The 19,203-nt window shown below is 41.9% G+C and overlaps 1 protein-coding gene and 1 long non-coding RNA gene across 2 annotated transcripts in view; one reads left to right on the top strand and one right to left on the bottom strand.

The window, feature by feature from the left end:
- The window catches only part of cntfr (ciliary neurotrophic factor receptor), a 230,217-nt gene extending 220,430 nt beyond the window's left edge, over positions 1-9,787 (bottom strand). The window contains exon 1 of the mRNA XM_071465293.1: positions 9,536-9,787. The gene's annotated coding sequence lies outside the window, so the exon portion shown is untranslated. The remainder of the gene's footprint in view (positions 1-9,535) is intronic.
- The window catches only part of LOC139611042 (uncharacterized), a 108,775-nt gene that overhangs the window by 24,169 nt on the left and 65,403 nt on the right, over positions 1-19,203 (top strand). The window contains exon 2 of the long non-coding RNA XR_011686243.1: positions 476-558. This is a non-coding gene — a long non-coding RNA (uncharacterized lncRNA). The remainder of the gene's footprint in view (positions 1-475; positions 559-19,203) is intronic.

The raw sequence follows: 19,203 nt of genomic DNA, 5'->3' as shown, positions 1-19,203 counted from the left end.
CTGATGGCTTGTTTACAACTTGTCCTGTCCTCTGGCTGCATGTTTCTTGCCCCGTCAGACTTTGTTGTAGTGCTGTCACCATGTTTCCCGATCTCAGCAATCACTTTGTTGAGTACAGTGTTACCTTAACCAACCGGAACAATGCCCAAAACTATCAAAGTAAGACCAAGGGTTTAATAAACTGGAAATAGCCTTTAAAATTGAGAATCAGCTGGGGGGTACTTGCAGCACAAATACAAGAAAGTGGGACTTTTTGGAATGTTTGGAAATACAAAATATGGCTTTGATTTGAGCACTGAAGACTTGGACTTGGACTTGGGCATTGATTGCATTCAGACAGAAGTTGGAGACAAGGACTCTGACATTGTTTTGTTGCTAGTGCATTTGTTTGGTAATTGTGTCACACATGGTGAATAAACTTCCATTGAAATGATGACAGCTGCGTCATTTTAGACCTTTTTAATTTGTATGTCAGCTCTTTGACTGTGCCAGAGCGGAGCACTGGACCCCATCTCGACTCAACCTTGAAGACCTGGACACAACTCGGACTCCTCTGTGGTGAGTCACACTAGGATTCTGTCAGTCAAGTTGATTATATTGAGCAGGGAGTTCACTGTTGTGCATACACATCACTCCTGAAGGAAACAATCAAAATCAAAGTAGAATGCAACAAAATTACAGAACTACAAACTAAACGAAACTAAATTTGTGTATCAAAATAATGAAAATAGGAGAAAAAAAAAAAAAAAACAATCTACCACAACAGAGCTCTGCAACCTGTTTTTGACACAAATAGGTCAAGCCTCTGTGTCTTTCAACAACCATCAGGATCTTTCATTGTTCTGTGGCCACTACTGAGCTCCACCGTCATGCTTTATTTATCCCTTTCCTTCTGCACTGTAATGGAAATATAAAAGGGTGCATTGATTAGTGTTTAAGGATCAGGCTTTAATAGATTAAAAGCCCCCAGCTCTGAGAGAGGCACTCACTCATACACACTTGTGCATGAAGGCAAGTTTGTATACGCACCAACAAGCTAATCTATGAACGGATATGGGAGGAGATGGATGCAAGCAATAACACACATGTGCAGGCAGCAGCTTCTGGCACATGAGTGGACAAAAACACTGGATAAGACTATAAACACATACAAACACACACACATACACACCTACAGTCAGCAGTATCAGAGGCACAGCCTTTAGCCTATAACACACACATACATACATACATACATATACATACATACATATATATATATATACATCATAAAGCAGTATGTCCCTATTGTTAAGTTTCCAACTGATGGAAAATTCATGCATTTTTTAACAAAGTGCATTATTAATAATGTGTCATGATCCCAGAGTTGTGAACATTTTCTAAACCCAGGTCTCAATTTGAGTTTAAATAAATAAACATGAGAATAAATGAGGATGGTAGTGTTTCAGCATCCCACCCCTGATGTACTATCAGCGCAACCCTGAACATGATATACAGCCACTGAAAAACAGTAGCTGTGAGGGGGAAATGCTAAAATCCAATTTACTAATGTTTTCGGGCTGTTTTGGTTGAATATGTTCCAGCGACTGCAGTTTGCACAGAGGAAGATGGTGTGTCATTTGCAGAGCTGTTGCATAATGTTGTTTTTAACGAACCTGCCATTTCTCCTGTTTAAAAACACCAAGCTCATTTTAATGTTGAATATTATTGCTGTGTAAAACTTAAGAACTGTTCTGTATTCCTGTCTCTCCCAGACACCTCACCGAGCATTTCATTCCCCACATCTCCTCTCATTTGTCGTCTCCTTTGCAACGGCCATCGGCCCGTCTCAACTCAACGCATCTCTCGACTGCCAACCTGTTCAACATGTCCCCTTTCATTTCCTCTAATGTGTGTACCTCTTCCTCTTGTCTGACCTTAATCACGCCAGTGGCCATAACGGCATTTGGCTTCAATGTGCTCACCATTTTCCTTTTTTTTTTTCTTCCTCTCCATCCTTTCTTTCCAGTCTCACTCTTTCTCCACACTGATCACAGTCGTGTCTGTTGATCGTCTTTCCTAATCTCGAATCCCCCCCCCCCCCGGATCGCTTCTTGTCTTCATCTCCTATGTTTGACCACAATCATGTTTGCTGTTAGCCTCTGCCAGGTCCATCCAATCCTCTCAGTACCTCTCCTCTCATCTGCCACCTTCCTCCTCGTCCCAATCATGCCTGATGGTATCCTTCAGTAAAACTGCTCCATAATTGAATCTCCTGTGTTCCTCTACTTTTCTCGCTCCTCTTCTCTGACCACAATCTCTTTTGTTGTTACCCCTCCTCCTAACCTCTTCAGTCTCCTTTACAGTCCTCTTGTTTCTTTTAATCCCTCTCTCAAGAAGTCACAGCCTCTCCCTCTATGCTGTAAGGTCTTCAGTGTCTCTTGTATTCCCTCATTCTGCCTCAGGCGGGAACATTCTTTCATGTTGTTATACTCAACCGTTCCTGTCACCTCTCCCTCAAGAAGTGACCACAGCCTTGTCTGCTGCTAGCAACACCTGCCTCTCCGTGCCTCAGTCCTTCTGGTTACCAGCTTTTCTCTGCATGTGATGCAGCTCCTACTCCTACACAACCTCATTAACAGGCAATACGAGAAAAAATACAATAAAAGAAATATAATAGAAATTATCTAAAAACCATAAAGAGCGACTCCTGTTTAAACAAAAGTGGTGCACAGTTAAAAAAAAAAAAAAAGCACCTTGAGGATCAAAGCTTTATCACTCCACTGTAATTTAAATGATTCATGTGTACATCAAACTGTAAATGCCTCCTCCTCGTAGCAGTATGGCAATGATGCATTTCTTCAAAGGAGCTTGTGATCGCAGGAATAACTGATGACAGTACGGAATGTAAGCAGGCTAATGCTGCATTGATGTGCAAAGAGACTAATCATGAATGCGGTCAAATGGAGAAGGGTCAGAGATCTGTTGGTGATGTCTGACAGCTACAAAGAATTGCATAAGTGTCAACAAACCTCTGGCAAAATAGGTGAAAAGCTGCAACAGCGGGCAGATACATCTGAATGGAATCCAATACTAACACTAATATACACTTTTATATACAGTATGAATGTTCCCAAGTTGAAAAAAAGTTTTCTTTACATTCTGCTGATATGGCATAACAACACTTACTTATATCATTATTTTAACATGTTAAAGAAGTAAGCCAAATGACAAATGACAAGTTTATAAAACTGAATAGAAAATAAACAATGTAGACAGAATGACAGGAAAAAGGATGGATATATCACATATTTACTGATGCACTTAAAAATAGTATGCATGTGTCTGCTGGAATTATTTTTATACATTGAATGCAAGCACTTCATCAGTCAGAATGCAGAAAGCATAAGTGTGTGTGTGCGCGCATGTGTGCAGGTTTTTACTATATATGCATACAAGTTTGCAACGCATGTCAGGTACAAGTGGCAAAAGAATGAAGCCAACATGAAAGTGATAAAACCTGCAGTTCTTCAACTGGCCACTTGAGGCTGGCTCTAAAAGTGATGAAATCTGCATGAACTCCAGTGTTAAAGTGCCTTTAACTTTACAGCAGAAATCAACATGTTGACAGCCTGGTGCAAAAAACTGTTTTGGTCACTACAGTTAGATTCTCCCTTCATTGCAACTTTGTTGAATTTTTATATCCCTCTCCTGCCTAAATTTTATCAAGCCTTGAAGTTCTGTTGCTCTGAGTGACAGGGGAGTGAGCGTATCCAACCTCGCCCCATCTCTTTGCCTATTTTTAGATTAGCCAGGCACTGCCAAGATGGCAACAGCGAAGCAGCCCACTCTGAGCTTTGAAACCAGTCTTAGGAAACCTACGGGTGATGTCACGGAGGTTACGTCCATCTTTATTTACAGTCTATGGTCAGTTAGCATGTTGGTCCATCAGTATGTTAGCAGAATCTTAACTGCCTTAAGATGGCTCTAGTTGTAGGGGGGGGGTACACTATAGAGTTTTTTTTTTGTTTTTTTTTCAGTCATAAATGGTTTTCTCCATTTCACTCCTTTCAGTCATCATTTGCTTTGATCAGAAAGTTAGAGGAAGTGAATTTCTTCAATGCTACAGGGGATGAATGGAGAGCTGTCTAAAGATGAAAATACATCAGAGCCAAACACATATACACACAAATTATTGACATATATACACACACACACACACACACACACACACACACTGACCCACTGGCACACACATAAGTTGACAGACTAACAGGCGGACTGACAGACCATGACTCACACATGCACACAAACAGGCTAGTACACAAATAAAACTAAAAGGGAGCACAAATATACAAGTTAAAAAAAATGCTGAAATTGAAGCACAGAGTCAAAACCACAGACTTTTCATTCAACACTTCACAGCTTTCTATCATTTAAAAATCCTGATCCATAGTTAAAGGGCATGTTATGGGTTGTGGCATTAGAGAGTGGTTTAATATCTGCATGAATCTCTGTATTAAAAATGTACAAAGAAAGCACAAGAGTTCTTTTGGATTACAGAAATAATTACACACCAAGTCCCCCTCTGAGCCAGATCTTCCAGCTTAGGGTGCAGAGAGGAAACAGTCGTAATACGTGGATCTCTGAAATGCATGTGAAGCGGCTTAATTGGGGCCAAATCTTAACAAAATCTTGTCATGTTTTCACACCCTTAGGTGCATTTAGATAAAAGCATACAGCAAGTGGCATATCTAACTAAAAAGAGAGCGAGAGAGAGAGACAGGGTAGACGGAGAAAGTGTGGGAACTCTGCTTTGCAGGAGAGGAGTGCTGGTTTTCTCACGTCTTTGCTGCCTTTTTGGAGGCTTGTTGAGTACAAAGCTCTTGCTTGCACATGTTTCACAGAAGCATGTAATACATCTCTGTTGATGCATGTACAAACCCCAATGTGCTTCCCAAAATCTCCTATTTATATATTCCCCTCCTTAATACTCTAGACTCTCTCCTTCTCACTTTCCCTCTCTCCCTCTCCCCGGGTTGATAAGCATTTTGTCAAATCTCAGTCCAGTTTTGAATCTGCAAATCCTTTTGAAGCCTCCTTTTTAAATCTAATTAGGTTCGGCTCTTAAGTTACTAAAGTTATAAATATCTAAAACTCAAAGATTCAGTTAAGGACTGTAATCAGGTGATCGAGAAACAAGTCTTTGGCTTGGCCAGAAACCTGCGTGCATGCAGAGAGCACATTAGCCAGACAGCAGCCAGGAGTTTGTTTGTGATGTTTCAACACGTGCCGGCTGACACTTGTCGGACAGTGCGAGCTTCACCTGAATGCCTTCTACGTCGTTCCTCCCCCGTCCAGAATCTGTTCAGTTTTCAAGACGAGAAAAGTCTTTGTCTCTCTCTGCATCCCTCCCTTTACCTCTCACGACCCCCCCCCCCCCCCCCCCCCAATTCCACACCGGCTTCCAATTTGTAGCCTTTGTGTACGTTACAGCAGTGAGATTCACAGCCCCCCCCCCCCCCCTCCCCCCGCCCGCTCTGATCAGGCCCCGCACTCGGACATCTGTCGGAGGATGTTTACCCAGGCAGTAAGTATGTTAGGGGAAATATTATCCTAGTTTTACCTTACCTTTCTTCTGTCTGAAGCATAAACACCAGCATTGCGAGGTGGGGATGGGAGGGGAGGGAAAAAAAGGAGGTGAGGCAGAGTGGATGTCAGGGAGTAATGGTGCATTCACACATATGGATACAAAGTAGTTGGCAGTGTCTGGCCGCTCATGAATCTCTGTGTTGTGTTGAGCGTCCACACACCAATGAAGCTGGAGGTTTGTTTCCACGTGCTGTTCGTCCCACTAACTCGCTAAAGACACATCATAGAGAATCAAGTGTTAAAGTTAAAAAAAGTAAAAAAGTTAAAAAAATGGTTAAAAAAAAAAAGAGAAAAGTTTTAAGTTTAAAGTTCCTCCACGTGGCGGAGTGTAGTAGTAGTAGTAAACTGAATCAAGATGATTGTTGCTGCCTGTCGCTCGCACTGAGTCTGAGGGTATTTGCGTAAAGTTGAGCCTCTCTCAGCTTTCCCCCTGTAGCGCGGTTTGTCAAGCTCAGCGGGGGGAGCGGGGCTGCAAAGCCAGGTCTCATTCACAATGAACAGCAGCCGTGGCCGTCCCAGCTTTTTGAATCCATGTGTGTGAACGGTGTGTGTGAGAGTCGGAGCAGAAGACATGATGAAGGGGAGAAGGAATGGTGAGGAGGATGAGGACGGGAGGGAAAGAAAAGGAGAAAGTAAATGGGCTTGGAGAAGATTCTGAATACAGAGGGACAGAGAAGGGAAGACGTTGAAAGGGTGATGAAAGAAGGAGAGGAGGCAGAGAAATCAAGCAAAGGAAGAAAAGAAAAGAAAAGAAGTTCAGTGGGATATAAAGATTAAACTTCACAGAAACACACTTTGAGGCATTTAATCAAGTCTGAGATTGTTAAAGCAAACTAGCATGAATCATTACTTTTATTCACTCATGTACTAACATATGCCTTCATTCACTTTGCTTCTATGCCTGTTGGGAAAATCAGTTTTACCTCTCACTTCCTTGAGACTCACTTTAAAATGTCACCACAGCCTTTTTCTCAGTCATCATAGAGCCTTTAATAAGATGTAAGTGTCATTTTCCATTTTAAGGACTTTTTATTGCTCAAGGTTAAAACACTGACGTTTTTTTCCTCTTCTACTGAGAAACCTCATTCCTGGATTCCTGTCCTTTACCCAAATTGTCATAATTAGAGTTAAACTTCTGATTTCAGGATCAATGTCCAAGAAGTCTAGATTGCTTTTTATACTCCGTTCAAAAAGTTTACATGCATGTATATCTGGTGCCTGGCATACAGGCATACACAGACGGGCACACAGATGCTTACCTTGCACCACACACACACACACACACACACACACACACACACACACACACACACACACACAGTTCTCTCTTTTTTTCTCGTTATCTCTCTTTCTCTCACCCTCTCTCGCACACACACACACACACACACACACACACACATCCATGCACACACAGGCCTCTTCCCGTCTGGTGTTGCTTCCAGCCTAAAACCAAACCATGTGTGGGAGCGATCCTGTGCTGGCCTAAACTGTATGCCCTGTTGGTAAATGACAGGAAAGACATTTCCAGCCCGCCTCTCTGCTCACCGTCTGTCTTCCTGTCTATCTGCGTGCCTGTTTTCAGCTTTGTTCCTCTCTGTGTGTTCATGACAGCCACTGACTTTGCTCTTGTCCGTCTTTTTTTGCCTGTATTTCTTCTTGACTACTCACCTTGTGCCTGTTTTGCTTGTTAATCACCACTGACTCTCTCTCTCTTCCTTTCTGCCCTCGTCTGCTCGATTGTGTCATTCTTCTCCGTTGGTCTGTCTAGCTGTCTTTTCCTCTCTTGAACTATTTCTGTCAGTCTTTCCTATTTACCCCCCCACCCCCACCCCCCACCCCCAACCTCACATCTCTCCCTCCCATTCCACCACCAACTAGGCATGAAAACGGTGCTCCATTAGGAGTGCCTGGGCTAAGCCCAGTCTGACACACACTGCTTTGATCAGCCGTGAGCTGGGCTAAACACCCTGCTAAACTCCCAGTCTGAAGAGGTGGGGTGGGGGGGGGGGGGGGGGGGGGGGGGGGTTGTTGTTGAGGGGAGAGCAAAAGTACCAAGAGATGGGAGAAATCAGATGGAGACGCAATAAAAGGGAAATACACAGAGTGAAGAGAGGAGCTCAATTTCCCAAGCTGTCCCACAGAATATGTGTCCCCACCATTCTTGTGTTTTTACCACCTTTCCCTTCCACATCTTTTTTTTTTATTTACTCCCTTTGGCTCCACAACCTCCAGGTAGTCTTGACAATGCAGTACTAACAGCCTGTGCAGGTGCACAACTCACAGACAGTCTGAAAATGATGAGAGTGAGAGAGCAAACTTCAAAAAGCACAATCAGATCAGACGTCTGTATATTAGGAAGCCACCTAACAAACCTTTGCAGCATCTTTCTCAGAAGGCAACCTGCCTGTCTTGTTAAATAAATATTATAGCCAGTCACACACATTTTTTATGAGAAAAAAAGTAAAAGACAAAAAGACAAGCCTAGAGAGTGAAGGATATATGGAGACCAGGACAGTAAAAAAAAAAAAAAAAAAAGAGCCACAGCTTTGCACATTCAGACAGGCAGATACTAAACCAGCAGCAGCAAAAGGACAAAAAGCTCTCGTCTTTTTCTCCCAAGGAGTGAAGAGAAAAGGGATTTCCGCTCAGTGCTAATCAATCAGGCTGTGATAATGGCTCCCATGCCTAGCTGTCGACTGGAGGGGTCAAGGCATCCCGTGACCCAGCGCCCAGGGCCCAGGGGCCAAAGCCCCTCTCAGAATAGCACCCCAGGACGGACTCCCCGGGCTAATTGTCCAAGCCAGTGTCAGCCTTTTGAATGCCCCCCACCCTCCCACCCCTCACACTTACCCTCCCCTCCTTCCACTTTCTCCTTCATTCCTCTCTCTTTCTTCTCCCCTTTCCCTCCCCTCCTTCCCTCCTCACAACTCTGCGATCCTCTCTCTTTCTATGCAACTGAGGAATCCACTATGTATACCAGCATGTACCAGCGTGGGGGGATTGGAGAGCAGAGGGGTGGATAGAGATAAGAGAGTGAGGAGTTAGATGGAAAAAAAAAAGAGCATGTAGAGCTTAGGAGATGTACAAAATTAAAGGGAGGGGGGGGGGGGGGGGGGGCTGCAGACAGGGAGAAAAGTTAATGAAAAGACAGAGACACGAAAGGTTAGTGAGGAGTGGGAGAGCGTGTCAGAGGAAGAGATCAGTGGCGGCGGCAGAAATGAGCAGGGAAGGGAAGTGAGAAGCGAGGCAGCAGGACAGAGAGGGACAGGCAGATACTTGGACAGAGACGATAAGGGGGAGAAGAGACAGCGAGACTGTCCTCTCTCTCCCAACACATCACTCATATCACTGGAACAGAGCGCGGTGACGGGTCTATCCCCTTCCATCTGCATATCAATAGGTTTCTATTAATCACAGCCAGAGCAGCGTGTGTCTCAGGGAGTCCGCTCAACATCAGCGCGGCTGACCACCACAATGCAGCCAGTATACAAAACACAAAAAGACAGTGAGGACACGGACACAGACACACACACACACACACACAGGAAAGCACAAGAGTCCAAAGCAAACCCCACTCCAGCTCCGCGCAATGGCATTCCTCTCATTCCAAGCGCACGCTGCTAATTAACAGCATTAGATCCCACAGACAGAGGGGCAGATTGATGGAGAGCTTTGCCGATGCTGCACTAGCACCACATCTCCACTCTCTTCTGTCACCTTTTCTTTTGGCTATCCTTCCTTCCCTCTTTTTTTTTTGTCACAACCCCTTCCATCCAACTGTCTTTCTCTCTCTCAGCCCCTGTCAGGTCCTGGTCAGGCAGCGATGAAGAAGAGCAAAGTCCAAAAAAATCAAAATAAAAAAAAAGAAAGAAAGAAAGAAAAAGACAATGAATGGGCTACTCACTGTGAGACTCCTCTTTTTCTGTATTTCTGTTTTTTTTTCCTGATATGTCACTTCTTATCCTCTTCTCCACTGTAGCAGGGGGAAGTGTGTCTATCCCGGTGTGTGTGTGTGTGTGTGTGTGTTGTGTCAGTCCGATAGAGGACAGTTGCCGTCTGCGTGCATGAGCATGTGTGTGTGTGCGTGCATGAAAGAGAGGGAGAGAGAGAACGTGTGCCTCTGTCTCTGCGTCTCGCACTGCTCTGAGTGAGCAAGCTGAGGCTGTTTTAAACAGGCTGCTCTCCCCATGTGACCAGCCCAGCCACAGGCAGGAATACATTACTGAGACTCTCTCTCTCCTCTCTCTCTCTCCCTCTCTCTCTCTCCCTCTTCCCCTTCTCTCTCTCTCTCTCTCTCTTGCCCATACACACTCCGTGTCCATAGTGCACCCCCTAGCCACCGCTCAGGGTAGTGGAGGGAACAGCCCACACAGATAATAGATGCAGACATGTACACCCACATGCACACACACAGAAATACAGCATGTACACAAACATTGAAAAAACAGGAGGAAATATTGCAACAATGGGGGGGGGGGGGTCACACTGTGCATGTGCACAAGTTATACACACACACACACACACACACACACTCTCATTTAAACTCTAATATTATGTGGACACAATGTTGATGTCTAATGTAAAGAGCATCCAAGTCATACAACAAATGGAAAATAGATAAGTCCAACACAATTAGAGACAATTCATCCAATTAAATGTTTTTTCAATGTTTTTGAATTTTCCGTCTCTGGCGTGACGCTGCTTCACACCTGGAGGCACTGACCTTTTCAGTAATGGAAACCTTTTAAAGTTGACCTTCTGTTGCAAGGCTGATACAGTTGCATTACAGCTATTACACCTCAAGGAACACCAATGAAAAACACTGCAGATGAAGTGTTTCAAGTGAAATATATAGTGGTAGCTACAGAGAAGTAAAAAAATTTAAAGGCCATGTCCATTCTCAAATATTTAAAGCCGTCACACAGTATGACAGTGTGAATTGAGGCAATGACAGATTGTCTCTTGAGAAACTATTCATCAGTAAATCGCCAAGGCTACGAAACACCACAGATGCATCATTATTCGGTATAACTAATACAGCCAGTGTAGCATTCAGACCGCGTGCATACCAATTTATGGTTGATCAGCTCCTAACACATTTATCATGTAATGTTCAGGAACTTCCAGCTCCATATTGCTGCTCTTAAGAACCTTGGACTGAAATGAATGGCTACTGAAAGTCATTTATTATCGCAAGAATAGCCAGGAGGGCAGTTTTTACTGTGAAACAAGCACCATTCACAATACAGGTTAAAATCAGTACCTCCTAATGCAGACTCATCCAGGCCTGAGGCGTTCTTGTGCCAGAGCCCATACAAAGCTATTTGACTCAGTGTTTTAACTTTAACTAGCCATGTGAGCTGCATGGTTAACTGCAGCTTTTTCCCCTTGTAACCTGTTTTATTTATTATGTATTTAACCACCCCAGTAACTGGTGTGTCTACCTGGCATAGACACATTTAAAGGGAAATTCTGGTTTCTTACAGTCTTATTTTTGTGGGCTGTCATTCCTACCAGTAATAATAATAATGCAAAGACATTATGAAATATGGTAATAATAATGCAATGGGAATGCAATGAGATCAGGAGAAGGTATGCAGTAAAGTTATTACCCAAACTGGCTGTTGTAAACATGCATTACAGTTTATTCACTGACTTCTGTTCTTCTGTACATGAAAGTACATTACAGCTTTTCCTCCTCTGCATAACAAAGCAAATAATATAAGAATGTAAACACAATAGAAATAACACCAGGACCACCCTAAATACACAGCCACACAATATATCAGCATGTAAATGAATAAATATATAAAATAATCAGCCTATATTGAATAAAAATAGGCTCTGGAAATAATTACTCGGTCGTTTCCAACGACAGTAACACACAGATTCTCTCTGGATAAAGCTACGCCTACAATCATCAATCAGCACCTCTAGTGAAGTCTGCTTCAAAAGCCCAGCTTGAATTAACTTTCACTCGAGGCTCAAGCCATTCCATTAACGCAACTTAGCCTTGTCTGGTCAATGTTAACTCTCAAACCAGGCTTGAGTAATCTTGCATTATTAAGTACACGAGCAGCCCAGGACAGGTGATTGTATTTCTGTAGCGACAGAAAGACCAGAGGTAAGACTAAACGGCTTTCAATGTGTCTGCTTTCTTGTATGCAAAACCATACATCTTGCTGCAGGACATGACCAGAACCAGCACTTCAACAAGGACGGAAGGGAGTAGCTATTACCAACTACATTTTCAGCTACTCTTTGATACGTTCTGTCTTTTATGAGATGTCCATTCGATTTACAAGCATCATCTGCTTATTGGCATCATTCAAAGTCAGAAACCTTCAGAACTCAAGTTCTGAAAGTTAAAAAGATGTTGCGGTTGGAGATAATGAAACCAGAGAGAGTTTTAAGAAAAATTTAAACACAGAGGAAGGTCATGGTTTGGACATTATTTATTTATTCATTTTATTTATTTTTTTAACAAATTGAGTGAATGAAAACATCACTTCAAAATAACCTTGGCACACTTTTTTTTCTTAAATTATAAATGCTAAGCTTTAAAATAAAGGCTCTAAAGCTGAGGTGACCATGAATAAACTGGGGATTAACTGAAACTGGTAGGCTGGGTCAATGCCTTGTTCTCATATCACTGGCCCTGTCTGGAGTAACCCTGAGGCTTTTTTTAGGCACTGAAACCTAGATTTCAATTGGCCGGAAACAATTTCAATTTGTGCACTGCTTTTTGAGGACCCTCTCTGATTCTGTTGCTGCTTCTGGGTGAGAGTGTCAGCAAACGCTGCTTACAGGGGTATCCTCTGTCCCTTCTTCAGATCAAAGTATATGAAGTAAACCTTGGACAGTAATAACATTATTGCCTTGTGCAAACCTGTGCGACAGATGCTCAAAAAAATATGTGAATCACAGACAGAGCCAGGCCATTTTGCTTCCATATTGAACTTCCACTGCAGATCCTCTGACAGCGTAGACTGTGACTTTCAGTGATGTGGCACACTTTGCTTGGTTTGATGCAGTGGCATTGCTCAATAGTATAAAATCCCGGACAGAATTATTTGAACATTTGCCCCAGATTCCAGAAAAAAAAAATATTTTGAACTTTGGGTCTGACACTGTCTAAGATTTTAAACCTGGAATCTGGTTTTGCATAGGCCCTCTGCAGCTACATGTTAGCACTGACACATCTGATTAGGAATGGAAATACCTGATTTGTGTGTGTGAGTGTGCATGTTTGTGTGTGCTTTTGTTTTAATTAATCGATCTGTGCTGATAAGGTAGAGGTGAGACACTATCTCCAGTTGGTGTAGTTCAGTCTTTGTGACATTGAAACTGACTTTTCTGTGAACAACTAGCAGGATTTCAAAGTGTTGACATAAAAACCAATCTGATGTGTTATCACAAAAGTGCTTTTTTTCATTCAAATCCAGTTATTACAGTTCTGCCTGACGGTGCGTAGACAACTGCCCCCAGTAGGCTACATACCTGTACATTCAGGCAATGGGAAGATTCAGTCTGCCTCCGCAGGTCCAGCTGTGGCCTGGATATGCACATGGGTGCGGTGTGTTGCATCCACAGGGGAAGCCTGAAGGAGAGGATTATGTTAATACAGAGGCTTGTCAACCTGTAAGCTGCTTTACATTTATTTTAACTGTCACATACATGCAATCGGATAAAACACCTCCTTCAATCCGTGTATTCCAAGATGACCAGGGGGAAGTGATGAAAACATTCAGGTACTGTAGAGCGAGGCAAGCCCTTCTGATTTCCCAGCATACGGTTGAGCTTCTGCATCAACAACACTATGCACGGATGTCACGCGTGCAAAGAAATGCAGAGCTATTCAGACGCACTGAACAGTGGTCAAGCTGGTGTGGTATGGTGCGTGTGCTTCCCTCTGTGTGGTTCCAGCAGACTGCATAAGCAAACTGTGGTGAACCTGTACCTCTCCACAGATACTCATCAGGGAAGCCCAGTGGATTAACCCTGTCTCTGGTGGTGTAAACACTGTCATCCACAGGGTTGTTCAGCAATGGACAGGCCATAGCTGGTTGTATTTGATCTTTAGATGCGCTGCTTATACAGCCCTGGCCTATGTCTAATAACCTGTTGGCGTTTAAAGATAATGGGAGTGGTAAGATATGATTTTCTTACCTTGTTTATTTTTAATATGCTCTTTGTAACTAAACACATGAATTCATGCTTGATTACATTGTTAGAGAAAGGTCTCCACTTAGTTTCCAAACACAGACATGACAGAGGTGATGGGAGCACAGAAAGACTCTTGATGGAACTGTCTTTTGGGATTCTGTGTCAGGTTGTTGGAAATTATTTGAATCCCAGCTAAATTAAGCTCAACAGTTAGACCACTATGGCACAGGCTAGTTCAGCAGTTTAAGAGACCTCAGTTACTGAGCAGGGCATCCTATAAGTCACAGTAATGGAACAAAACTCTCACTTAAATTACCAAGACTTATCGAATTAACCCTGGATTTTCCTTTATCTGCCCTGATGGAATAGGGCTCAGGGGTGTGGACCAGTGCTGTGTCTCACTCCACTTTGCAGGAGAACTTGTGAGCGAGTGGGTCTGTGCAAAGACCAGATGCAGAGGGAGAGTCCTGGTTGAGATGGACGGAGGGTGTGAGAGAGGAGAGATGCAGATGCTGGCACGGTTTTGCAGAAGAAACAGGTTATGTAATGCGACATCAAAATATATTGATGTAAAGAGCACTGTCTCATCTTATATCTCATTTGAAAATATGATGATATACCTTAAAAAGTTAATATACCACCAACCCCTACTTTCCCTACTACCTGTGTGTTGTATGAGAAATAATTGCAAGCAAAATAAAGAAGTACCTTTGATAAATGTGGTTTAAATATAAACCCACAGCAGGACATTAAACCTAGCATTTTAGCATCAAAAACAGTATATAAACTGCCATATTGACAATATTAGTGACTGTGTGTGTTTGAAGGTGTCTTGAATATGTAATGTATGGCGTTTTTCGCTCATTGTTCCTAATTAGACGTCTTTTGAGGACACTTGTTAGGGCTGGAGAGTTACACTTCAATGGTTCTTATTGGTTCAAGTAGTTGGATTAATTCCCAGCAGAGCGTCAACCTGAGCAGAGGTGTAATCAGCCAGAATAAGTGAAAACACGTGCATCGGTGTACAGGTTCTTTAAATGTCATTAACTTTATACTGGGTCCTCTAGTCCAGGAGGATGACAGTGTTTGGTCATTAGAGTACACGCTTCAGTCAACAATGTAATGATCACCATTACATTGTGATGTGTAATTTGACACAACACTGATTCTAACACACAGATATATGTGGAAACACAACAACATAAGAGTTATAGACTGTATTTATGAGTAATGTTTAACTTCGATAAACTGTTCTCCCTCACAATGTAAATGCTGTTTTGTTATTATTATCATGTGCCTTTACAAATCCATCTCTGCAAGAAGAATTTCACAATGTGCTCACACTCCATTAAACATTCCATCAGATTAATAACACTGCTTTGCAATTCACTGTTGTGTTAAAATGAATGTGCATCCCTCTGAGCAATTTACTACAAATGGTAGTACCTGAATCGCATGCTTGTATCGTTAGCTTTAAAAACCAAGGTTTTATTTATTAATCATGTGATTCTGGCACAGCATTGATGATTGCAAAGTGATATGTATATATTACAGTGATATCTGTATATATTACAGACCACTGTGCTGGTTACAAATACCTGGCTTTTGTCTTATATGAGTCTCTAATCATTCTAGTCTAGTGTGTAGCTGCACAAAACACAAGCACACATTTTGGATGAAGGCATAGAGAATCCTACTGAGCAAAGCAGAGACAGCCCCAAGTCTCATTCAGGCAAACTTTTACAAAAGAACTTAACAGCCCAAAACGACAAAAACAAAGCACATAATCACGCTTAAAAGGGTTTAACAACCACATGCCATGGGGTGACGGGAGTATTGAGGTTTAATCAAATACTAAACAAAATTTAACTGCTTTTTAGCTATTGATGCTTTTATCTGACCTTTAGTGGCATTAGACTTGAATAAAACGCTGCACACTGTTGGCACGCCATAAGAATCCTCTTCCTCTTTCGATCTGACATTAAGAAGCTTGTGCATGAAAGGTGGTCATTTGTTTTCAGTGGCATAAAGCATCCGTCTTAGCACCAAAACAAAAGACAAGACACATGCTTAACCAGCAAGTAGACGTACACATACAATGGACAAACCAGAACTAATATTACTGCAAACACAACAAGCAAAAGAAAGGGCCTCTGTTTCAAAACATGCATGATTTAATACTATAGACAGCGACAACATAGGCTACAAGTTAATCTATGTATGTTTACACAACAAGAGCACAGTCATGCTATTAGTTAAAAGATTAAGTGGTGGTTAACCCTAACCCTAACTGCCCAAACTGGGCAGTTGACATCCCAGAATAATGTGTCCAGTCAAGTCAGTCTCTCACTGCACTACTCAGACCCGGGTTTGAAGCATGGCTCATCTATGGTCTGTGCAAATGTTCTTAAATGAGGCAAGTGACAGTCAGGGCATATGTGAATGTAGTGAAGTATAGTGAGTCCACTTAATTGACACCCAGGGCAAAAAAAAAAAAAAAAAATCAACTTGCTTTCATGCTGTGTTGCAACCAGACCTTGTACTATATGCACTCACAGATTAGCATTTTAACTTCTGTAATATTATAATCAGTTTAGCTAAGGCTTGCCTTTCCGAGCGGACCGGCACAAGCAACTGGTGACCTGACCAACGTTAGCTGCTACAGTGTCAGCCGCAAATTAGCTGGCGTATCTTTCTGATGTCTGTCCCTGAACTTCAACCACTCATCATTCACAGTACCCAACCACAGATGTAAATTAGGATCGTAGAATATTTGCAGTTTGCATAATCTGGTTGAAATTCATAGTCCTTTTTTAAGCACTTGAAGATGCAATAATCACTTGAGTGTATGTCATTCAAGAGAGCATCGAATGGTCAAAGTTGTCAATTGAAATTTAAGGTGTGTTGATTGATTCATGGCATCAACTCATGCATTGAGTAACATGCAAAGGCGATAACGTGCAAATAAACATTCCACCTTAAAAGGTGCTCGGTGTTGAGTTGAGTGGCACGGTGAATTCAACCCATATGTTATATATGTTCATATTTAACTAGCAAAGACAAAAGGCAGTAAAATGTCTTCATAAAGTCAGTCTCTCTTGACTCTTCATAAAGTCGGTCCAACATTCGATTGTGTTGTCAGTCATAATTGACCACAGTTGACTTAAACAAATAGCACTACACCTCAGTACCCAACTGACATTTATTGTTTAGAGCAAGCAATTTTTCTTATTTCTGCCTAAAATGTCAATCAGAAACCTCACGCTCTGACTATCTGTTTGTCTCTCGACTTCCAAGCCTGGCCTGCTCATGAGCTTTTATGGTGGGGGCACTGCATGGCACACTGTAGACAGTACAAAGTCCAATCCAGTGGGTCACTGAGTGGGCATGTTTTTTTTTTTTTTTTTTTTGTTCTAAAGCATAAATGTCAGTGTGCATTGTGAATGATAAATGGCAGACAGTAAAAAGTAACAGCCTAGTTGATTATTGGAGCAACAGTGTTTCAAGTAAAATGTCAGCCAACTTATTGGTTCCATTGATAATTGATAACAGTTTTGGAAGTCTTCCACTATATATTTGTAAGTATTTTCATAATGTCCATTTTTTTTTTTTTCAATATTTCTTTTGTTAGCGCCTCGCTTGAGGCCACTCTCCTGAAATGATGTGAATGATGAATGTAAGACAGGGAAAATGATGACACAAGTTTTCATCATCTCACGACAAATCAAATTGGCTTTAATTTGATCACATCATTTGATCATTTATCACTCCAGTTTGAATTTTACATCCACTTTACTGCTCTGTTTTTCATATCACATGTATTTTCATTGCTTCCATTTTTATTAATTTTGTCACCTCCATCCCTGTCGTTATCTCATTTATTTATATATTTATTTTAATTTTACACTACATCAGCTCACATTTGGGCTTAAAGCGGCTTTTGCTATTTGCAGACACACAAAGGCAATGACAGAGGTTAGTAAAGTCTTAAGCAGAAAGCTAATGTTAGTGTCGCTGACTAAACGAGTCAGCTATCCTGTAATGTGTTTACTTTGCATTTTTGGCAGAGGCCTTGAAAAAGTCCCTGTTCATAACTCCAGTCTGTGTGGGAGCAGCTGCACAGACCAAGACACCACATGTGAGTCACCAGCTTGAGAGAAAGTTTGTATAAATATCTTAAAAAGGTAAATGTCAATCTTTTTCTGATCAATCTTTTTGTGGCAAAACACAAAACTGCACACTAAGCCCAAGTAATGAGAGTTTTACTCTGATTTAATGGTGTTGAAATAGTGAATATAATGAGTCCCCACCTTTTATCATACAGGATAGCATCATGCATATTGTTGGATTTGCAGGTTGTATGTCGGTGAATACACTTTGAAAAGATTTTGTAAATATTTTGACCTGACTACGTTTCAATTTGAAATTAAACTTATTCTAATAGTTAACGTAAACGGGTTTATTAGGGATGACATTAGAGATCTTGCTTAAGGGGACCTTCATATATATATATATTTTTTTCTTTCATTGTCATAGATGTAAAACATAAAAAGTGTTCTGTTTTCATATTACTCACAATGCATCAAATGACTTGCATGTGTAGTCATGATGTCATGAGTCCTAAGAGATGGCTCTGTGTATTATTTTATTATGACACTCAAAATAAAATAATACACAGAGCCATCTCTGTCCATTCATCGCTCTGTTTGCCCCTGCACAGAGTTAAGTGACTCCAGGCTTTGAGAAAGATCGTCAGGCAGATTGCAAACTCTGCTTGTGGTCCTGCATCGAGCTGCATAGTTTTACACCAGTTTACAGTGACGTTATGTAAACCTAACTACGGAGCCCCCAAAGGGCCACGGTAGATTTTCTTTCTTAGCTAACAGTGCTGTCCCTCCCAGCAACTTTTGTGTTACCTCACATTAAGTGTTGTATTCTGTCTGATCCATAGAGGCTCAGCTGTATGATATAATATTACTTGGTATAGTAGACTGCAGCTGGTAGTGGCCGCAGCTGTGGATTGGAGAACCATCAGCTGTGGCCGCTCAGGCACAATCTGTATCGTTGCAGGTGGATTGATAACTAAGACCTATGGAGCTTGTTAACCAGCTCTCTCTGCACTGTGTTATGAGGCTATAACCGGCTGCTGCAGAGGCTGATTCAGAAAGGCTGTTGCTGTGGATGATGCTATCGCTGTGATTGTGGCTGTAGCCATGGCTGTGCTCTGGCTGTTATGATTCACATTAGTTTATAATGGGCGTAACATTAGCTATGTGCAGGGTTTGTATGTGTTCAGTGAATGGTTGTGCTGGCTGAATGTCGTGATGTCATGTACTGTGTTGTATCACTTACACATCTGTAGTACATCTGAGATATTGGTAATGTTGATAAAAGAAGTTAAGAGTA

The sequence above is a fragment of the Trachinotus anak genome, unplaced genomic scaffold (assembly GCF_046630095.1).
Source record: "Trachinotus anak isolate AG129_WGS33_773 ecotype Australia unplaced genomic scaffold, CSIRO_AGI_Tana_v1 ptg000028l, whole genome shotgun sequence".
Taxonomy (NCBI): Eukaryota; Metazoa; Chordata; class Actinopteri; order Carangiformes; family Carangidae; genus Trachinotus; species Trachinotus anak.
Note: the sequence above shows the minus strand (reverse complement) of the source record. Positions and strands in the feature narration are given on the sequence as shown.